This window comes from Palaemon carinicauda, chromosome 2 (assembly GCF_036898095.1).
Source record: "Palaemon carinicauda isolate YSFRI2023 chromosome 2, ASM3689809v2, whole genome shotgun sequence".
In the NCBI taxonomy this organism is placed as follows: Eukaryota; Metazoa; Arthropoda; class Malacostraca; order Decapoda; family Palaemonidae; genus Palaemon; species Palaemon carinicauda.
In genome coordinates this window covers 150,359,532-150,383,193 of record NC_090726.1, presented here as the reverse complement: position 1 = coordinate 150,383,193, position 23,662 = coordinate 150,359,532, and positions in this window count along the sequence as shown.

The following is a 23,662-nucleotide window of genomic DNA, read 5'->3' as shown; positions in this document are numbered from 1 at the left end:
TTTTGTTTATATTATTCAGTTTTTTTATTCACGACCTTGCTGGGTCTCTCTCGGGACAGGCTCCTTCCTCTCTCTCTCTCGTTCGTTCTAACGATTTTCAATAAGTCCTCCATACTGATTGTTTCTCGTTGTGAACTTTATGGATCGCCACGGTTCACACACCGTATCAATTTTATATTGTCCTGTTTTATGATAACAGTTATTTCATATTCATGTGCGTATTTTGGAGGTTGGCATGCCTGATCGCCATCGGCGTTCTTTTCCACATATCATATCTTAGCTTATTTACGTTCGCACGCCACGGACTCGCTTACTATTTTAACGTCATTCGTATGATTGCATTAGTTCGAGGGGCTTTCATGAGTCAGTTATTACAATTTAGTTTTCATTTTGTTAGCACTTCACTGACCCTGTGTTCTGTTGGTAGCCCTGCCTACTCCTAGCGCCGTCAGGCTTGTTCTTTCCTGTCTCTTGTTCGCGCCCTCGTTTGTTTTACGATTGATTTGTAGCTAATTTTATTATTATTATCATCATCCAGCATGCCTTCCTCTCTTATTTACCATGTGTTATGTTTTTTATAGTGTTTTAATCTTTCCACGTGATAATATCACTCGTGGGTCTGGCAGGTTGGTATACCTGATATCGTCTCGGAGCCAACCTACTCCTAGCCTCCTCCCGCCGATATCTTATAAGCGCTATGTTCTCCTCCCGGGGGCATCCGCTTTGCACAGGCGGTTCCCGTTGTTCTGTGAGGCATTCTATTATTATTCATTAACGTACATTACTTTTCCCCACTACTCTACCCGGTCGTAGTCGTTTTCTTTTCGTCGCTCGTTTGGCCGACGATCGGCGGGGAGTTCTTGACTCGTTCCGTGGTACCTTGTTATGTTATTTAATATTAAGTTGTGTACGGGCTTCTCCCTCTTGGTCCCGCACGTCACTGACCCTTTTAAGATCCCCCCCCCCTCTGTCACGCACCTCACGGACCTCATATAGATATATATATATGTATGTTTAAAGACTTCCATTACGGGATCCCCGGGAGTAGCTTTTATTCATTACCATTCGGTCGAGTTTTTTAGTTGAGCCCTGGAGCCAACGTTATTCATTATTACTTGGATTCCCTTTATATTTTAGTCACGTTTATCTATTACATACGATCCTAGTTCTCGACCTTGCCTTCCATGATATGATCACGACTACGGTTTGACTTAATTTAATTCATTAATTTAATTTAATAATTTTATAATCAAGTAAAGCTGTTATTTGATTTTTTAAACACCGGGGTCCCCTGGGGGGTCCCCTAATTTGCCTTCATTCAATTATTAAGGCATTTCCATATGAATAATTTTTATCATTTATTTGATATATGACATATAACCCCCGGAGCCCCCAGGGTCCCCTATTTGCCTTCATTCATATGTTTAGGCATTTATATGAATAGTTTTATCATGGGTTGGATATATATATATAGAGTTACAGCATTCGGGCCCCGTGCCCTTCTTTTGCTTCAATTCAGGATAATTATAGCTATATTTATTCAACTTTAATACCATGATAGTAACTTTTATAATATTTAAGCACTGGGACCTTTGGCCCCTAATTGCTTTCCTTTAAGATACTCATGTATCTTTTATCTTACAGACTGTCCGCTGTGCGATGACGGCATGTGTCGCTGTTCTCCACCAACCCTGCAGCCATAATGTGTGTCGTTCGCACGCTCACTGCTCTCTTCAAGTGGATGACCTAGCTGTTTGGCATCCGGACAACTGTCCTGTCTGCTACAAATTGGCTTCTACTCTAACATCTGAATCGGTGAGTGCAGTTACTTTATTACATAATTGTGGGAGTTACATTTTAATGTCCTCTTTTATTGTTTCATTACTTTAAGGCCACAGTCCTCTGGACTTCCTTGATCATGCACCAATCATTATAAACACCAACAAGGGTCCGCCTTTGCAAAGATCGCCACGTTGGAATCTAGACAAGGCAGACTGGGTTAAATTTTCCGAGCTAAGTGAAATCGAAGGGAGAGCAGAACAGTTTGAAAGTGTTGATGATGCCATAGACCTACTGAATGGAACTCTTCATACAGCAGGAGTCAATTCAATTCCCAAAACAACAGGGTTATTCAAACGACGACCAGTCCCGTGGTGGTCTTCAGAACTAACTGCACTCCACAGAGCCACAAGAAGATCTCTAACACGATTGCGTAGACGCAGAACTGATGAGAATTTAACTATATACAAGAAATGTAGAGCACAGTTCCGTCGTGCCATGAAAGAAGCAAGGCGCCAGTCATGGATGTCTTTTGTTTCCTCCATTAACAGTAGAACACCACCATCTTCTGTGTGGAGGAAAGTAAAAAAGATAGCTGGCAAATTCACCCCCAACCCACCACCAGTGTTGAAGGTGAATGGCCAGTATGTAACTGAAGCAAATGAAGTTAGCAATGCCCTGGCTAATCATTTTTCAAATGTATTCAGCAAGTGTGAAGGAGCCCCTGGTCACCAGTATAGGAGCACTGAAGAAAAGAAAATTTTAAATTTTGCAACAAGAATGGAAGAGTCGTATAATTCTCCTTTCACTGAAAGAGAATTTGATTCCGCACTTGCTCATTGCAACGATACAGCCCCTGGACCCGATGGAATTCCATATGCAATGATTAAACATGTACATTTTAATACAAAGCTATTTATTTTAAGCATTATTAATAGAATATGGCATGATCATAGTTACCCAAGTGTTTGGGAACTAGCCATTATTTTAGCCTTTTTAAAACCCGGTAAAGACAAGTTTTTAGCAGCAAACTATCGTCCTATTGCATTGACATCTTGTTTATGTAAAATCATGGAGAAGATGGTCAATGCAAGGCTGATATGGTACCTTGAAAAGAAAGGTATTTTATCACCGATTCAATGTGGATTCCGAAAAATGCACTCAACGACTGATGTGTTGATACGACTTGAGTCTTCTATTTGTGAAGCCTTTGCTTCCAAACAGCACCATGTTACAGTATTTTTTTACCTTGAAAAGGCATATGATACCACATGGAGATATGGTATTCTTAAAACCATTCATGAATTGGGATTGAGAGGAGAGCTGCCACTATTTATTCAGGCATTTCTTTCACGTAGAGTTTTTCAAGTGAGAGTGGGGGAAACTCTATCAGAGAGTAAGTGCCAGGAAGAAGGAGTTCCTCAGGGTAGTGTGCTGAGTGTAACCCTTTTTGCACTAGCAATTAATGGGATATCCTCAGCCATTCCCCAGGATGTTCTCTCAACATTATTTGTGGATGATCTCTCAATATCATTTGCTGGCACTAGAATGGCAATGGTTGAGAGAAAAATCCAACTCTCTATTGATAAAATTATCCAGTGGGCTGACATGAATGGATTTAAGTTCTCGACAAGTAAAACTACCATTGTCCATTTTTGTCGTATCCGGGGAGTACATCCAGACCCGGATATATACATTAAAGGTCAACGGATACCATGTGTATCGGAAACCAAATTTTTAGGTTTGATATTTGACTGTAGACTTACATGGGTTTCTCACCTAAAAGCGCTAAAAGCTAAATGTGTTGAAGCTCTGAATATCTTAGAAGTATTGTCCCATACATCATGGGGGGCAGACCGCAATACTATTTTAAAATTATACAAGGCCTTGATTTTTTCCAAAATTAGTTATGGTTGTGAGGTATATTCTTCAGCCACCCCAAGCCGGTTAAAAATATTAGACTCGATACATCATGCAGGTATTAGATTGTCTACTGGAGCTTTTAAAACCTCGCCTATCCCAAGTCTCCTTGTTGATGCTGGAGAGTTACCTCTAGACCTTTACCGAATGTCTTCCATTCTTCGGTATTGGTTTAGATTGCAAAGACTCCCTAACTCTCTAGCCTTTCAGACTGCATGCCTTGTAAGACACGCATCATACTTTGAGTTGCACCCAAAATCTCCTCAACCTTATGGCTTTCGGGTGAAACGATTATTAAATAGTCTGGATATAATTAGAAATAAGGTACTTCCATTCAAGGTATCATCAACGCCTCCATGGAAGTTACCAGAGATATCTTTTTGTAAATATTTTATTGGAGATAAGAAGAATATGTCAGACCTAGAAGCCAGGTCTCTTTTTAATGAACATGTTAAAGAACATAGAGGATCAACTTTTATCTATACTGATGGCTCCAAATCTGATGCTGGCGTTGGATTTGGAGTACATAGTAATGGTTTTAATTGTAGAGGTGCACTTCCTCTGACCGCTTCCATATTTACTGCCGAACTGTATGGCATATTAACCGCTATTGAGAAAATAGCGTTGGAGAAGGAGGGTAATTTTACAATTTTTAGTGATGCAAGGAGTGTCCTTCAAGCTATGGAAGTTTTTAATTCTAATAACCCTCTAGTTTTAAAGATTTTAGAATGGCTTTTCCTTATTGGACGGAGAGGTATAACAGTTCAATTTTGTTGGGTTCCAGCACATGTAGGTGTGTCCGGGAATGAGAAGGCAGATTCACTGGCTAAGGAGGCTGCATCCGAGTTGCTGCTAAGAAGGTATCCCATTCCCTGTAATGATTTATTACCTGACATCAAGAAATTGGTTTGCAATAAATGGCAACAGCAATGGGATAGTCAAGATGGCAATAAAATGAGGGAAGTAACAAATGACATATCTCCTTGGAGGTATAATATGATGCCCCGAAAATGGGAGACGTCTCTTTGTCGTCTCCGTATTGGTCACACTCGGTTGACACATGAGTTTCTGCTGAAGGGCCAACACCAACCGTATTGTGACAACTGTTTAGTACCTCTAACAGTAAGGCCTTTGTTGACCGAATGCCCCAATTATAACAACTTGCGGAATACAGTAGATATTTGTTTGAGGCTCGAGGTGAGGGTGGCAGGTTCATCCTTGCCAAGATTCTTGTAAATGATGTGTCCTACCATGCAAGTGGCATTTTTAGATTTATTTCAGAAGCAGGTCTTCTGAAAAATATTTAACTTTTATGACATTCAATTTTTATGATTTTAATTGAATACTCTAATTTTTTATTTTATTTCATTTTTTATTTTTGTATACATAAATTAAATGTTACCGGCGTCAATGACCTCGGGTGTCAGGATGCCTGAAAACTTTAAATCATTCATTCATTCATTCTGGACTTCCTGCATGCCTTATATGTGCCTACGAAGTCCTTGGGCTTCTTATTTTTTCTTTGGCACTTTTATCACTCACTAATAGTCTGTTCTCTTTCAGAGCACCCAGCTTGAAATGGAAACAGCCAGAGCTACCCTCAAGATTTGGGTTGGCGGGTTCGCCCGCAACGTGAAGGCCAGACAGCCGTATATCCTTTCTGAGGAATGGTGTTCCCTCCTCTACCCCAATGCTAAAACATCAGCTGCGGTCCCCAAAGCGCTAGCGGACCCGATCATCGAGAGCATTGCATCTCTTCTTCTGGCCCCGGACCAAGGGGAGACGGGCGCCACCCTAACTGAGGACGTCGCTACCCTCGACCTTGATGTAGAACCCATGGCTCTGGATGATCCCGACGCAGGTAGGGACGTAGGTGAGTCAGGTGGTTCCCGGGCTGGGATTCCTCTCCCTAGCCCGGCTTTCTCTTCTACTTCCGACCAATCTTCTTTTCGCAGTTTTCCTGAGGCAACCGGGACTGATCTTAGCTCCCGACCCGTTCCTCCCAAAGTGAAGGCTCCTCATAAGCCTTTATATAGAACTCACAAATCTTCCCAAGACCACAACCCTTCGAGATCGTCACCCTCGGAGGCTAAATCCTCCTCCACCAGAGTCTCTCAAGACCCAATTGCTGTGCCCTCAACCTCTCAAAAAGTAGTCTCTGTTCCGGCACCTGTTCCCCCCCAGGCGGGATCATTTAACATGGAGGAATTTTCTGACAAACTGTTTGCTCGTTTTGAGTCGATGCTATCGTCTCATACGAAGCAATCACACGAGAGGATAGCTTCTGTGGAGAGTCTAGTCCAAGGCCTCATAAGTTCGGGGCTACCACCTCCACAGCAGCAGTACCCCATTCCCGACGCCTCCAAGCTTCCTCCTTTCAATAAGAATAACCCTTGGAGGTTAGCATTGCATGCCCCCTTTTCGGAGGGTATGCTGTCAATCGAGGGTTTCGGTACACGGCCTCTTATGGACTACGAATTCTACCCGCCGGGTCTTGAATTCCCCTTCCCCGGCTACGCTCGCCTCACAGAAGCAGCTCTGATCCGTTTAGATAAGGTTCCAAAGGAAACAGTCATTTTTCCCTAAGGAACAGGCACAGTCTGTCTTGGTTCGCCTGTTCCATGAGTGGGAATGTTTGAACACCATGCTTACGGCCCACAAGAGTTCGTACACTATGTTTGTGGCCGACGACCAAACCCCTACACCATGTGCGACCAAGATTCTGGAGTCGGTCTTCCAGGCTATCAAAGATGAGAAGCCTTTACCACAACTCAGGGAGACCGACTTAACCTCCCTCCTCTTTCCGGGGGACAATGAATGTTGGCGGAATGCCCCAGCTACCTTTTGAGTAGGTAAGTTGAGCCCGGACTGTGCCTCGACGCAGTTCAGCGAATGGCTTCCCAAACTCCCAGAGTCTATTCTTAAATTAGAATTTGATTCTAGGTGCAGATTCGGCAGATCTCTCAATTCGGTCACCCTTTCCGAGTTGGCCATTGCCACTTACAACGAGGAGGACCTCCTTAAGGCCCTCACTAAGTCGTTACTGCAAAACTTCATGGCTGACGCCTATGATTTTGCAAGCGCCAGGACCCGTTGTCGACGACACGTCCTCTCTGAAGCCACCATTAGGCACGAGCCTAATAAGCTCATCAAAGCTCCGGTCTGGGGCCCGGATCTTTTCCCGGAGGATTTGGTTAACTCGGTCCTTAGCGAGGCAGCTAGGGCCCACCAAAGCCTCAAAGTTAGATGGGGCCTCGTCCCAAAGAGGAGATATGAGCCTACTGGTACCCCAATCCGAGGTAGGAAGAGACTGAGGCCTTTCCACTCTTCCCAATTCAGGGTTCAACCGGCTCCCCAAGGCCCCCAGCCTTCTACATCAAAGGGTCAGCAGCAAGAGCCATACGTCCTGGTCCCTCAGTCTCAAATCGCCTCGACGTCCTTCTCCCCCGCCTTTAACCCCATTTATGAGGCTCAGACCTCCTTCCGTGGCTACCAGCGTCACAGAGGTGCTAGGGGTGCCTTTCGTGCCCGAGGTAGCGAAAGGGGTTACCACCGGGGCAAGTCTTCCCGTGGAAGCAGAGGAGGCAAATCATCCTCCACCCAATGAGACAACGCAGGTAGGAGGGAGACTGTACCTTTTTCGAGACCGTTGGAAGTTCAACGATTGGGCTTCCAGCATTATCTCCAAAGGACTAGGGTGGAGCTGGATACAGGGACCTCCTCCACCGAACAGCTTTTACCAATTGCCAACAGAAGAACTATGTTCCTTCACAACAGATCTGCTACAAAAGAATGCGATCCAAAGCATACGTCGCTTAAGATTTCAAGGGCGCTTGTTCAGCGTGCCAAAGAAAGGCTCAGACAAACGAAGGGTAATCCTGGACCTGTCTCGTTTAAATTCCTTCATTCGTTGCGACAAATTCCGTATGCTTACCGTCTCGCAGGTGTGGACCTTACTTCCCCATGGGGCCGTCACCACCTCCATCGATCTTACCGATGCCTACTATCACGTTCCAATAGCAAGGCATTTTCGTCCTTTTCTGGGCTTCAAGCTAGGCAAACAAGCCTACACATTCAAAGTGATGCCGTTCGGGCTCAACGTGGCACCCAGAATCTTCACCAAACTAGCAGAGACAGTCATTCAAGAGCTTCGCACTCAGGGGGGTACAGGTAGTGGCCTATCTAGACGATTGGCTAATCTGGTCAAACAATGCCCAGAATTGCCGCGTAGCAACGAACAAAGTCCTCACCTTCCTTCGACAACTGGGATTCCAAGTCAACTTCGGGAAATCCCGCCTGGTCCCGGAGACCAAGTTTCAATGGCTGGGTCTACAATGGGACCTATGCTCCCATACACTGTGCCTCCCCAAAGCCAAAAGGAAGGAGATTGCAAGGAAGATGAGACAATTTCTCAGGGAGAAGTTGACCTCCAGAAGGAACCAAGAGAGGATCCTAGGTTCCTTGCAGTTCGCCTCCGTGACAGACATCGTCCTACGGTCCAAACTCAAGGACATAAACAGAGTGTGGAGATCCAGAGCAACCGCAAAACGCCGCAACAGACGTGCCCGCCTTCCCCCACTCCTGAAGAAAAGTCTACAGCCTTGGACGAAGGTCAAGAATCTCTCCAAGTCGGTTCCCTTACAACATCCGGTCCCGGGACTCGTCGTCCACACCGACGCCTCCTTAACAGGGTGGGGAGGTTACTCCGAACACAAGAAAGTCCAAGGGTTATGGTCATCAGTCTTCCGACACATGCACATCAACGTCCTCGAGGCCATGGCAGTCTTCCTCACTTTAAAACGTCTCAATCCAGCCAGGAATCTCCATATCTCACTGGTTCTCAACAGTGCAGTCATAGTTCACTACCTCAACAGAGGAGGCTCCAGATCAGCCCAAATAAACCACGTCATGTTGCAGATTTTCTCCATGGCAGCAATGCAGAAGTGGCACCTGTCAGCAGTCCATCTAGCAGGAGTCCGGAATGTGGTAGCGGACTCCCTTTCCCGGACGACTCCGCTAGAGTCGGAATGGTCACTAGACCATCGATCTTTCCAGTGGATACTATCTCAAGTCCCGGGTCTCCAGGTGGATCTGTTTGCGACGGAATCCAATCGCAAACTAGATTGTTATGTAGCCCCCAACCTGGACCCTCAGGCTTATGCCACGGACTCTATGATTCTAGATTGGAATACCTGGAAGACGATTCATCTGTTTCCTCCGGTGAATCTCCTGCTGAAAGTTCTGCACAAACTCAGATCCTTCAAAGGTTGAGTGGCTCTCGTAGCCCCCAACTGGCCCAAGAGCAATTGGTTCCCCTTGTTGCTAGAGCTAGGTCTCAGCCCCCGGCGGATTCCCAATCCGGTGCTAACACAGACAGTACAAACTCGCAATGTGTTCGCTTCCTCAAGGATTCTGAATGCCCTAACTTTATGGACTTCATGAAGTTCGCAGCCCAACGAGGTGCGAGCATCGATCCTTCAAATACTATTTTCCTGGAATCCGACAAAAGGGAATCTACTCTCCGACAATATGACTCAGCTGTCAAGAAATTAGCTAAGTTCTTGAAAGATTCCCAGGTTGAGAAAATGACAATGAACCTAACTGTGACATTCTTCCGGACTCTCTTCGAATCAGGCCTGGCAGCCAGTACCATTACTACAATTAAGTCAGCGTTGAAAAAGATCTTCCATATTGGTTTTGGCATTGATTTAACGGATTCATATTTCTCATCCATTCCGAGAGCTTGTGCCAGGCTAAAACTTTCCACTCGCCCTAGCGCAGTTTCCTGGTTTTTAAACAATGTTCTTAAGCTGGCCTCTGACACTCCAAATGAATCCTGTAATTATATGGCATTATTAAGAAAGTCACTTTTCATTTTGAGCCTCGCCTCTGGCTCCAGAATCTCGGAATTGTCAGCTTTGGCTAGAGACCCAGGTCATATAGAGTTTCTCTCTTCAGGTGAGGTCCTTCTCTCCCCTAACAAAGTGTTCCTGGCTAAAAATGAGGATCCCCAGAACAGGTGGTCCCCCTGGAAGATTGTTCCACTTCCTAGGGATCCATCCCTGTCCCCAGTTACCACCCTGAAATCCTACTTAAGTAGAACTTCCACTACAACCACAGGGCCCTTATTTATTAGAGAGCACGGAGGAACTATTACCTTTAAGGGAATCAGGCAACAAATTCTTTATTTTATTAAACAAGCTAATCCTGAATCATTCCCACATGTCCATGATATCCGAGCTGTGGCTACCTCAATTAATTTTTTCCACCATATGAAATTTGATGAGCTCTCAAAATATACGGGTTGGAAGTCCCCTAAAGTTTTCAAACGCCACTACCTAAAACCTTTAGAAGCTCTTAGATTTGCCACAGTAGCTGCGGGGAATGTAGTTCCTCCCTAGAGTACTGAGTCCTAATCACAACGTCTTGCTCTGTCCTCTTTCCCTCCTGCCTGGCTTACCTGTTGTTCCTACCTGTTTTATTTACCATGATGTATTATTTATTATTCAATTGATCGATTTCACGAATTATTTTGATCTCACTTGTTTTTGGAATCCCCGAGCTGATGTTCCTTTGTTATGTTAATTATTTATATCCATGATTGTATGCTTTACTGCTTACCAAGCTGTATTAACATTATTCATACCTGTTGACTTACCCTTCGGGTTTCATTTTGATTATGTATCATGTCTAATTGTCTCTGTCATTTACGTGTTGATCTATTTTGCGGGTTTCCATATCCCTCTTTTTTTTATATTAAAATTTATCAGCTATATTAATTTTGTGTTATTCCCTTCAGGTAGTTAGCCTTATTGGGTCCCCATTCTCTGGTACGTTTTCACTGGGCGACACGGGTCGGAGCCCAGAAAAGGGATTTTGACGAAGGAAAAATCTATTTCTGGGCGAGAGACCCGTGTCGCCCAGTGAACCCACCCGTCCCTCCCTAATTGGGCCCCAATCTGGGGTGCTATAAGGAGTGATGTCACTGGCGTGGGTTGTCTAGTAGTAGTACGAGGTCGAACAGCACCTCACTGTTCGGGGATTTTGACAGGAGATATCTAAATGGTGCGAGGCCTCTGGTTGTGATTTATCGCGCCCCAGTATTATACCGACACCTTATACAGGTGAGCGAGCTGGGTTCAACCTGGCATTCCCATGCAATTTTTTCTCTGGTAATATATAGCAGTTATATACCTTAGAAATGGTGCTTTAGGAGCATTTCACTGGGCGACACGGGTCTCTCGCCCAGAAATAGATTTTTCCTTCGTCAAAATCCCTTTTATGGAGAGGATAGAAAAAGATTTACCGCTACAGTATTTATAAAGAAGAGTGCATTGCTAAACCTTGCATAAAAGAAAGTACTGTACCATGTTATCTATGGGAAGTGCATCACGTCAATCCACAAAGCTCTCCTTTGAAACACCACCTCAATTAATTCTTCCGTAACCATTAAGGCTAGACTCAACCAATGGAATGCATGATACTTTGCTAGTTGAAAAATTATGTGTTCTTGGGTGGAGACACTTGTTACATCTCTTGGCAGCAACTGCAGGTCATGCCTTCTCGCTTGTTCTGTGTGGCCATCCATTTAAGATACATTACTGTTCAAATTTCTGCAGGAACCTCTTTCCTGCAACCTTTACACTCGCCACGTCCAGTGTTGTCAAGCCCTAATATGTCAAATACCTTATAAGTGCTTCAGTTATCTGGCCAGATCAGCTGGCTCTCAACTGTTGCCTTAGTTTCAGTTGTGCAGTGTTCACAGAGCCCTTTTCTCGATCCTATTTAAATGCATCATTCCTCCTGCGATTAGGATTGGTCCAGACAAAGCTTGTACTTTGTGAGGTACAGTATGTACATGTTTTTCAGAACTCAATATGAAACCTCTTAATAGGTGTTGTAGTTACAGTATTATCTTAATATATAATAGATACTAGCTGAACTCGGGATGGATATTGTTTTTGGGCTCAGGCCATGTCGTCCTGATGGAAGTTCATTCATAGTAGCTTCCTATATTATATTTAACTACAGTGATATATCCCAGAGAATTTTACTTAAGGTATCCAGAATTCTAACTCCTGGCGCGAATATCCCTGGCTTTCGCCTTATGGGATATCACATAATATCAGAGGACGTATTCTTGACACGCCACATAGCTATCTACACCCCTAATAGCGTTTACGCTTAGAGAGGGGAAAGTGGCAAGAATTGTAGGTGGGCCGTTATTAAGGCAACGCTCCTACACGTACTATAGTTGGGCGCCAGTATGACGTCACGTCCCGGCGCCATCTTGTCATTTTTCTCAAGTAGCATACCTAGCTTGGTGTTTTCCCTGTGCCTTTCGCTATTTTGGATTATCTTTTCTGCTATGATGCTTTCACCAGCTTCATCTGCCTCTGGAAAGTTGAGTATCATCTTTAATTTGTATAAATGTAAGCTCTTGCCAGTTTTTCTCTTTGATTAAAGTCATAATTAACGTAACAAGAGCTGTTGCCTAACTGGATGGCATCATGAACGCAGTCGTTCTTTATGCATGTGCCATTTAGTTAGCCAGAACGACATTTCCGGTGTATATTCGCTTTGATAAATTTAGCTTTTTAGCAGTTTTAACAAGGAAATGTTATATTATGCCGATTGTACAATGGATTTGGCAATTTATTTACCGAGCCCCACTTGTGCTAGGCTAGGCTTCCTAGCCTAGGCACCTTCATTTACTTTCATGCATGATATAGTTTTCCTAGTGTGATAATTTATTGAAGCTTTAGGCAATATTTTATACATATAAGATATTACTGCATATAAATTTTCCTCTTCCAAGATAGTATATGATAGAGTTTCGGTGACCGATTCTCACCGCGCCTAGGCTACTAGCCTAGGAGCTTTAGTATACTTCCATACATGTCCCCGATTGCCCTTGTATCGTCTTATTAAGTGGAGACTGACACCTCCTATTCTTTTTAAGACGATACTAATCTCCTTGGGAGATTTAAGAGCAATCTCTCTCCCTCTGAGTTAGCCTAGGCTAACCCTAGTCGGCTTTACCGTAAATTTTATTCGGGTAAATCTAGGCTAGGGTGTTTCTGTCCCTTCCCTCAACCGCAGAGGCCGGTTTTGAGTTTAGGACAGAACATCAGAGTATTCGTCTGTGATCGGTGGCTGTCTGGCTTGGTGAATTGAATTCCTAAGTCAGGTTAGGCTACCGATGCAGGAGGCTAGACCTCCCTAGGCCTCACCTGAAGGCATTATATGATATGATGCCTCCTCCCTGCGGCCTAGCTGACAGTCCTGTGCCGGCAGAACCTAAGTTGAAGAATTGAATTCTTCTCTTGCTTAGGGTCTCCGACACCAGACTCTGTTCCTAACACCTGAGACAGCAGCGTGGGTGCTGCCGTCTCACCCTATTAGGCTAGCCCCAGACTAGGGAATCGAATTCCCTTGCCCCTTGGGGTTATCCTTACACTGGAACGGAGTCTTTTTAGGTGGGGTAGAACCTGCCGGCTACTACCTCACCTACAGGACCCTCACCCTTCCCATCTCTGTCCTTTAGTGATGGCCTAGCCTTCACACATCTTGGTCACCATTCTACATTCGACCCTAGTGCGGGTAGATTGTGGGATTGGCTCGGGTTCTCTGTCGGCTGCCAGCAGAGATTCCCCTACCCTATCGAGTGCTCTTCAGTCCTCTCTTGGTCTGCCTTCCATAACCCTGCCGGTGCGAGTTGTGGCTGGATGGAAGCCCGGATGTAATTCCCCCTTCATATGAACCCTCATTCTGGATGGAGGGCTGCAAGGCTGAGTCTTTGCTTCCCCTCCCATCCATGCTTTCTCTCTCGCTCAACAAGTATCCTGGGCTTAGCTGCCGGCAGGACTGTGGACCGCCGGCAGGTTGCACTGCCGCCGAATGTTATGGGTTGCCGTCGATCGGTGACCCAATAACGGCCGGCACACACCGTCCGGCCACCTGCAGCTATGATGACTGCCGGCACCGGTCGAATGTTTGTCTGACGACATCTCACTCACCGCCGGCTGGCGGGGGAGACTGCCAAATGTCGGTGACCTCCCAGCTGCCGGCGGCATGCAACTGCCAGCAGTCTGCCGCCCACTACCACTAGAAGGCAGTACACCTTCTTAAACCCAGGAACTACCATGCCGGCATGCTCCGCCAGGTACTACAGTATATGGCCGTGGAGTGGTCTGGAAAAAATTGCGATATTGACTATACTGCAATAAATAACGGATTTTGAGTGAAGCGAAAAATCTATTTTTGGGTGAGATGGCCATGACGTCCTGATGGAAGGTTCTTTTAATAGCTTCCCAAGGGTATATATGACTACAGTGATATTCCCAGAGAATCAAACCAAAGGTTTCACAGAATTCTAACTTCTGGCGCGAGTACCTTTAAGATTACTCTCAAGGGTATCGTATATAATCGGGACGTATTCTTGACACGCCACATGGCAATCTGCACCCCGAATAGCCTTTACGCTTCGAGGGGGATACGTGGCAGAATTAGAAGGGTAGCCACAATAAAGATTACCCTGGTTCCTCTACTACTATCGTATCACAACCGCGCCAACTCCCTCTGGCGGTCATTCCTTGTAGCATTGAGCAAGGTGCTACAGATACAGTAGATCAGGGGGGGAAACCGTGAAGATCTTTTCATAGAAAAGAAGGGTGGGTCCATCAGGATGTCATGGCCATCTCACCCAAAAATAGATTTTTCGCTTCACTCAAAATCCGTTTTTTGGGCTCAAGCCATGACGTCCTGATGGAAGCATACCAGAGAATTAATGTATCTGTGGATTTTTGTCATCGCCTTAACCTTGGGACAACATTTCTACGGCCAAAAGGGCCAATTGAGACAATTGACATTACCGTTATCCGTCATTATCACTAAGCATAACAATGTTAGTGCTTCCTGCCCCCTGGAGGGAAGAGTCATTTTTAGATGTTAGAAAAGGGGCCTCAAGGTAGCATATATTGTATGAACAAACATAAGTATACACTGAGAATACAAACGGTCTCAAGGATTGTATATATTGCGGAACCAATATCAGTGTCCTTATCCATTGTTTGTAGGCATACAAAGATATGAGAAATACTTACATGAGTAAGTCAAGGAACTCTGGCATCTTAAACATGCAATTGTTGGGCGACTTAGGACGCAACTGCATTTTAATAGACATTTATTCCTAATAAATGACTACATGCTAAATGAATGTATCATGGTAAGGAAATTATACAAGAGACATACACAGAAATTAATGTTCCCTTTTTTTAAAGGGGAAAAATTAGTGCCACTCTCAGACTGAAGAAAAGCTCTTTTAAGCAGATTTTTCTCTAGAATTTCTGTGCATGAAATAGTCTAACAAAATTGTGTACTATGTACACACGGCACTAGTGGTATCCGTATAATTTCACACCTGAGATTCTGAACAGATTTAGTGTTACCTTGGCAACACTTATTCAAAGGGAGGTCACATGAAAAATGCTGACCCATTCTCCTTTATTGATAGTCCCAATCAATTTACTGTTCATCGCAGAGCTAGACGACAGGGTCCAAAATAGCACCTGCTGCCACCACATAATGCTTCAATCCATAGATTTGCTTAGTATAGTGTCTGTAAGACACACTGGACAACCTCCGATCAGTAAGTGAGCGAAGAGGCTGAAGTCCACACACTGAAAGGTTCAGTGATGAAGCAACTTTCCTCGGATCTTTTATCTGCAGGAGTACTGTCAAGATCCGCTCCGCGAAAAAGGTAGGTGAGCTTCGTCCTCAGTTGTAGGGATAGTTTGATCCAAAGTTTTCTCCTGTAAAGAGCTGTTTCTCCTGAAGTCTGAAGTTCTATGAAAATAGACCTTAGATGCTCTAGCAGACCTAGAGAGACATCTTCCTTCAGAGGGCAGATTCTCCAGGAACCCCACCTCTTAGTGGGTAGGTCGTCTTTAGTGAGAAAGGTTAGATCAGGAAAGAGATGCAGTTCTCCCACTTAATGTGGCCCTCATCCCCAGATAGGGCCACTATTTCACTAACTCTAGCCCCAGAGGCTATAGTGAACCGTAAAAATAACCTTTTAGGTTAGATCCTTGAGGGAACAATCCTCATTGTTCACAGGTGAGGCATAATGTAGGACCTTGTCCAAAGACCATGAGATGGGCTTTAGTGGCGCTGCAGGCCTAAGCCTGCACATGTTTTCAGAATATTATTAAAGATTTCAATCGTCAGATCCATTTAAAGGGCATATAGAAGAGGTTTAGTCGGGGTGTACTGTAATTCATCATAATTCTTTCCTCCCGCACTGTGTCCCGTTATTAATTGATAAATGTTCCCTTTCACCTAATGTTCTGACCCTTACTTGAGCTTAAAACCATCTTACCTAAAGAATATAGAGCTATATACAATATTCTTGATTTCCCAGAAACAAATCAACGTTCTTCTTACATGTTAATCCAGCTAGCCCAATGAAAGGTATGATAAACAAGATTCAAGCTGGGTCCCCTTGCCCAGTATAAATCAAGGAGTGGTGCCCAAAGCTCTGTTCTCTTGACCTGTTACTTGGGTTTTTTGGGTATTCCACCGTTGTATATTTGTTGTGTAGTGAACGTCGGGTTGTGGTCGGCATTCGGACACTAGGCAGTTCGGGTGCTACTTCTGGCCACAGTCCGCAAACCACTACAACAAGTGCCATTCTAGAGCAACATTTTTCATCATATATTGCCCTTTGTGTAGAACTCTGACTGAGAGCTACCAGTCTTAATGTGCCACTGATCCCACTACCTTGCTCTAATACCAAAGGAATTTAACAGCTGATGAGAAACAATGTGCTTGCCAAGCAAAATAAATTTTGTCAGGTAGTATGGCGAAACCTCGATGATAGTGCACTAAGGTATGGTACTTTTGAGTTGAGTGAAAGTCGAGGTGCCATTGGTGAAATATTCTTGTGCCATCACTTGGGGATATAACTGCCTTTTTGGGCTCAAGCCATGGCGTCCTGATGAAAGGTTCCTTATTGGTAGCTTCCTTGGGTATATTAACTACTAAGATATTCCCAGAGAATTTAACCACAGGTTATCACAGAATTCTAACTTCTGGAGCGAGTATCCTAAAGGTTTCCCTTTAAGACATCGTATATCAACAGGGGACGCATGTATTAACGCGCCACATAGCTATCTGCACCCCACATAGAGTTAACACTTCGATATGGAGGGGCGGAGAATAGCTGGGGAGCCGTTCCACAGCTATACTCGTCCGTGGCTACTTTTGGTACTCGAAACGTAAACAAACGGGCGCCATTGCTAAATGACGTCACGTCCGTCCTCATCCTTCTTTTAGTAGCTTGCCTTGCTAAGACGGATTTTCCCTTGTGCTTTTTCCTCGGCTTGCATCTTCGTAATGTCGCTACCTTCAGCCTCGCCTTCTTCTGGAAAGTTGAGTACCAGGTCCCAGTATTGTTTAAATAAGCTCTGACCATAAAGTAACTTATACTTTTCGAGATATTTCATGTTTTCTGGCAAAGCTGTGCTACTACCGGACACGCCATTTTATGGCGTCGCTGTTCCCCTGCATGCCTTATTTAGCTAGCCCGAACACCTTATTCCGGCCTTTTAACTAATTGATACTATTAGTTATTTAGTCTTCATAGCTAGGAACTTCATATATCGTGTTTTGACGCTTTTTATCGGTCATCGCTTGACCCCATACTAGATCGCTAGCTTAGCCCCTAGGCCAGAGTGCCTATCACCAGTGTTCATGCATGATATATTCCAGTGATCCTAGGTTAAGTTATGAAGATAGTGGCATTATTTTATGATACTGTTTACTGTGATGCAAGTGTTTTCGCCTTCGGGGACCATATAGGGGATCGGTTTGATAGTGTGCCTTTCTAACCTAACCTAAATGTAGGACCCCTATATGCTCCCTTCACCCCCTGCCTTAGGGCATTCCCTCTGTGTGGCCATGCTCCCCCTACCACGTAAGGGGATCAAGTCCTATCAGAGTATTTATCGCTTCTCTGTCCTCCCTAAGGGAATGATCCCCCCTTAGGGTTGCGTCCGAGAAAGAGGAACGGCTTGTCCTTCCTCAGTTGCTGAGGTTATGTTACCTGACCTTCCTTGCAACTTGCGATATGTCTTCCAGCCTACCTAGCTTAGGGTTTAACATCCCTTCTCTAGGTTAGGCCTCGGGGGGGGGGCTAGTTCTATACTTTACTTGAAACGGTACCCATGCACCGTTCTCAGCCAGGTTGCCTACCCTAGGCTAGGGAGCGTCCTCCCTTCCTTGGTGGCCGCTTTTGTACAGAGCCTCCCCTATGGAAGACCCTTCTTCTTCTCCCTCCCCCCCCTATCCCTTGTATGGTCTAGCCTATACTTAGGTTAGCCTATACTCATCTGTCCCTAGTCCTACAACTCTTCCTTAGGGTGGAGTGACAAGGCTATCTTGAGTCCCTGTGAGCAGTCCGCTCTGGTACATATACCCTTCATAGCGTCCTATGGGGTTAGCCACTGGAAGCGTTTTGTCCGCAGGGGTTCTACCCCCTCTTGGGTGTGCCCTGGCCCTCCCTTGGGCTACTCTGGCAACTGGCCGCCTGCCGGCCCCCTGCCATTGGGTGATAGGGCTAGCCTCTATCATGGGTACACTCATTCAGGTGGGATGCTATAGGGGTTCGTATCCGTACCCCTCCATCCCTCCTTCTGTCTCTCTTCCTGTCCTGGTGCCGGTCCCTTGCCGCCTCTACTGCCGGCGATACCGCCCTCCCTTGGTGACACATTCCTAGTATCCTCCCTAGTCGACAGTCCTCCGCGTGCCGGAGGGCTGCCGCCTTCCGTCGGTGTGTAGCCGATGGCCTACCCTTACTCTACCTAGCTTCGGTCGTCCGGCCTCCGGCGTGCCGGCATCAATTGCCGGCGGTCCGGGTATGCTATAACCCCCTTCCTTATCCTATGACCTTGTCACCAAGCCGGCAGCCTTCGGCTGCCGGAGCCACCGCCGCTGTGCCGGCGGCCGCCAACCTGGCATTACACCTGACTTCTCTATGTGTCTTCCCTAATGCCAGAAACTCTGCTGGAGCGTCCTCCGGCGTGCCTCCGGTCTGCCGGCGCCTTCCGGAGACGCCAAGAGACTTGCACCCCTTCTCCCAGCTATCAACTTCATGCTGATAGCCCTACACTGCAACCAGATAGCTTGGCTACCCCAATGGATAGGTATTGTCTTACCGTTCTATTAATGGTCGTGCTGTTTTCTTGCATGTCACAATTTTCCAGCATGCTGTGTGTATCTTAGCACGGCTGGTTGCCGGAAACCGTTGCCCTATGGGGTCTTCTACAATCCCCCATACTAATGGCCTGAGTGGTCTCAGTCCTTGATTTACATCTTAGGCAATTCCTGCTAGAATTACCTTCTGCCTTCCTTGGCGATCTATGAAGAATTCTGCTTTGTTTCCTCGGTCACAAACAAATTGCCTACTGATAAGGTTACGGTAACCAGCTGGGCGGGATACACAGAGTATGTGTCTATCTACTTCATTTCCCGCTACACTCTCTAACATTACAATGTTATTAATTAATTAATGTTAAGTTAAAGTTAACTACTTAATATTTAACTTTAGAGTAATATAAGTCATTTGTGTGACTTCCGTATACTCATGTTCTCTTTCTCTTACAGGAGGAGTACGTGAAATGTGACCACAACTTCTGTGGAGTGAAGCGCCCGCACTTCTACGGGCACACGGCGTGTAGGACCCACGCCCCCTGCGCCAACAAGAAAGGCGATCTGAAGTTTTGGGACCCGCAGCACTGTACAGTCTGCAAGGACCGCCTGGTCGAAGCGTTCGACAATCCTCCTTCAGCGGAGGTTAGGGACTCTTCTCGAGAGAAGCTACGCAAGTGGGTGCGTGGCTTCTAGAAGAACGCCACCGGACCATATCTCGCCACCGAAGATTTGAGGGCCTTGCTTTTCCCGAAGGCATCCCCAGACGCAGTGGTCCCCAAAGATCAGATCCCCACCGTCCAGATAGTGGTGGAACCGGATGTAGTCATGGGTCAGTCCATGCACGAGTGCCGTTTGGATGCCGACAACGCGGAACGTATGTCGGAAGTGTCGGAGAACACGGAGAGGAACCTCATGGGCGACGAACTGGACTATGAGGAAGATCAGGTGGAATACCCTGAGTTGGAGCAGGAGGTCGCTCCAACATCCACCCTCACACCGACTCCTACACTGACGGATGTATCACTCCCGTCTACCCGGATCCTACCCCATCCAACACCCAGGAGATCTTCAAAATGCTTGAGGCTCTCATGGATAAGAAACTCCGCGAGACGCATGAGTTCTTCAAGTCCAACATGGGAAGTTCGAAACAGCCGAAAAGGATTTCGGTTAAGGACCTCCCTGCATGCTCGGATACTAACCCCTGGAGGTATGCCGAGCACATGCCGATCACTACGGGCAAGATCTTCATAAGCGAAAAGGTCGGCTCGATCGCGCTGGAAGAAGTGGAATTCTTCCCAAACTTTGAGGCTTACCCGGACTGTTACGTCCGACTTAGATCTGAACCTGCCTCTAAAGAAGAGACCGAACCGAAGGAGGTTATAGTGTTCGTTCTCCCGAAGGCCCAGGCTATGTTGGCCAATACAGTGAAAAGTAGGGGCTTCACCTGCTCAAAACTACCGGCGCTTAGCAAGAAGCACCCGACCTACGTCGCACCAGACGATGCGACCTTCCCCTTCCTGGAAAAGGCCTTCACTGCGGTGCATAAGGCAGTGGAAGAAGGAAAACCTTGCCCTGCACTGGAGGAGTGCAGACCCTTCTCCCTGACTACTCCCCCTGATGTTAGACACTGGAAAGATGTCCAGTCAACATTTGTAGTGGGAAAACTAGAACCTGACGTCGCTGGTCGTCAGTTTAACGAGGACCTCCCAAAACTTAATGACCATCTCCTTCGTCGGGATCATGATACGAAGGAAAGGCTCGCCGCATCTATGTCCCTCCAAGTACAGCTAGAAGTCATGGCCGGTGACACTAGGGTCCCTGACTACTACATGGTTCTCGCCAAAACACATTTGGCGACCGTAGTAAAGGATCTGTACAGCTTCACGAAGGCTCGTAGAGCCTGTCGTGAATTCGTGTTCTCAAGTGCTACAGTGAGACATGAACCCTGGAGGCTGATTTCCTCCAACATCTGGGGTAAGCACCTCTTTCCCTCCTCCCTAGTGAAAGAGATCACCAACAAGGCTGCCACGGAGAACAGGAACCTTCTCCACAAATGGGGCATGTCGAAGAAAAGGAAATCCTCTCAGGACGACGGCCCTCAACCTAAGAGGAAACCCACAAAACCGAAACCCCAGTAACGTCAACAGAGACGGCAGTTTCCGGGATCCGCTACTCCCCAAGTGGCAGCTCAGCCACAGCAGACCTTTCAACTGGTCACCCAACCGGTCTTGTCACAGTCGCCGGTCTTCACCCCTGCCTTTGAGCAACAGTCAACTACCTTTCGTCCCAAAGGTAGAGGCTCAAACAGAGGTGCAGGCAGAGATGCATCTCGCCGTCCCTCCAGAGGCAGAGGAGGAAAGGGAGCTAGCGGCTGAGGTAGTAAGCCCTCGGGAAACCAGAAGCAATGAAGTGCTTCCGGTGGGAGGAAGACTCCGCCAATTCCAGGATCGTTGGACCTTCGATCCCTGGGCACACAGCATCGTCAAGAAGGGTCTAGGCTGGAGCTGGACTCAACCACCCCCAACCTTCCAGCAATTCTTCCAACAGTCAACCCCCCTTCTGGAAGAATATGTCCTAGAACTCTTGAACAAGGTGATAAGGAGGGTAAAGTCAACCAGGTTCCAAGGGGGACTGTTTTGCGTCCCCAAGAAGGACTCCGACAAACTCAGAGTCATTCTAGACTTATCCCCCCTCAACAAGTTCATAGCGAACAACAAGTTCAAGATGCTAACTCTTCAACAGATAAGGACCCTTCTGCCTCAAGGTTCCTACACGGTCTCCATAGACCTGGCGGATGCCTACTGGCACGTTCCGATGAACCACCACGCTTCCTCCTACCTAGGATTTCGACTCCAAAGGAAAAGCTACGCTTTCAGGGCCATGCCCTTCGGCCTCAATGTGGCCCCACGGATCTTCACAAAGCTGGCAGACGCCATCGTTCAACAGCTCCGCCTCCGCGGCGTCCAGGTGATGGCCTACCTCGACGACTGGCTGGTCTGGGCTCCATCGCCCGAAGATTGTCTAAGATCCTGCAACAAAGTCACCCAGTTTCTGGAACACCTGGGATTCAAGATAAACAGAAAGAAATCTCGCCTCTCTCCAGCTCAGAAGTTCCAATGGTTAGGAATCCAGTGGAATCTTCAGTCACACCGCCTTTCTATTCCCCAGAAGAAAAGGAAGGAAATAGCAGGGTCTGTCAAAAAACTGCTGAAATCCAAACGGATCTCAAGACGTCAGCAGGAACGAGTTCTAGGCTCTCTACAGTTCGCCTCAGTGACAAACCCAGTGCTGCGTGCACAGCTAAAGGATGCCGCGGGAGTCTGGAGACGTTCTGCATCCATCGCTCGAAGAGACCTCAAGAGACGGCTCCCAAACAGACTTCGGTTACTCCTAAAGCCGTGGTCGGAAGCAAAGGCCCTGAAAAGGTCCATCCCTCTTCAACATCCACACGGACGCTTCGCTGGAGGGTTGGGGAGGTCTCTCCCACCAAAAACAGGCTCAAGGAACATGGTCTCCCCTATTCAAGACGTTTCACATCAATATCTTGGAGGCCATGGCGGTCCTTCTCACTCTGAAGAAACTCTCTCCGCCTTCCTCGATCCACATTCGTCTGACCCTGGACAACTCGGTGGTAGTCCGATGTCTCAATCGCCAAGGCTCAAGATCGCCCCAGATAAATCAGGTGCTTCTCCCAATCTTCCGTCTGGCAGAGAAGAAGAAATGGCACCTGTCTGCAGTTCACCTACAAGGATTCCGCAACGTGACGGCGGACGCTCTATCTCGGACAAGCCCGATAGAGTCGGAATGGTCTCTAGAAGCAAGATCCTTCTCCTTCATCTCTCACCAAGTCCCAGAACTTCAGATCGATCTCTTCGCAACAAGCGACAACAATCAACTTCCTCGTTATGTGGCCCCGTACGAGGACCCTAAGGCAGAAGCAGTGGACGCCATGTCACTGGATTGGAACAGATGGTCCAGGATCTACCTGTTCCCTCCCACCAACCTTCTGCTGAAAGTCCTCTCCAAGCTGAGAACCTTCAAAGGGACAGCGGCCCTAGTGGCTCCCAAGTGGCCCCGGAGCAATTGGTACCCCCTAGTCCTGGAGCTACAGCCCACGCTGATCCCTCTCCCGGGCCCAGTTCTCTCCCAGCAAGTACAGAAGTCGACTGTCTTCGCTTCATCATCGAAAGTCAGGGACCTTCATCTCATGATTTTCTCTCCCTAGCCGCGAAGAAGAGGTTTGGGATCTCGAAGAAAAGTCTAGACTTACTCGAGGAATACAAGACCGAATCCACACGACGGCAATACGAATCATCCTGGAGAAAGTGGGTCTCATTCGTCAAGGCAAAAAATCCTACGGAAATCACCATTGATTTTTGCATGTCCTTCTTCATTCACCTTCATGGACAGGGCTTAGCAGCCAACACGATTTCTACCTGCAAATCGGCCTTGACTAGACCATTACTGTACGCCTTCCAGGTTGATCTGTCCAGCGACATCTTCAATAAACTGCCGAAGGCATGCGCTCGTCTACGCCCAGCACCCCCACCAAAACCTATCTCCTGGTCCCTGGACAAGGTGCTCCATTTTGCCTCCAACTTGGACAACGATTCGTGCCCTCTCAAGGATCTGACTCAAAAAGTTATATTTCTTTTTGCTCTTGCCTCAGGAGCCCGAGTCAGCGAAATACTGTAGTGGCATTATCAAGAGACGAGGGTCACATCCTGTTTACAGACTCAGGAGACATTACCCT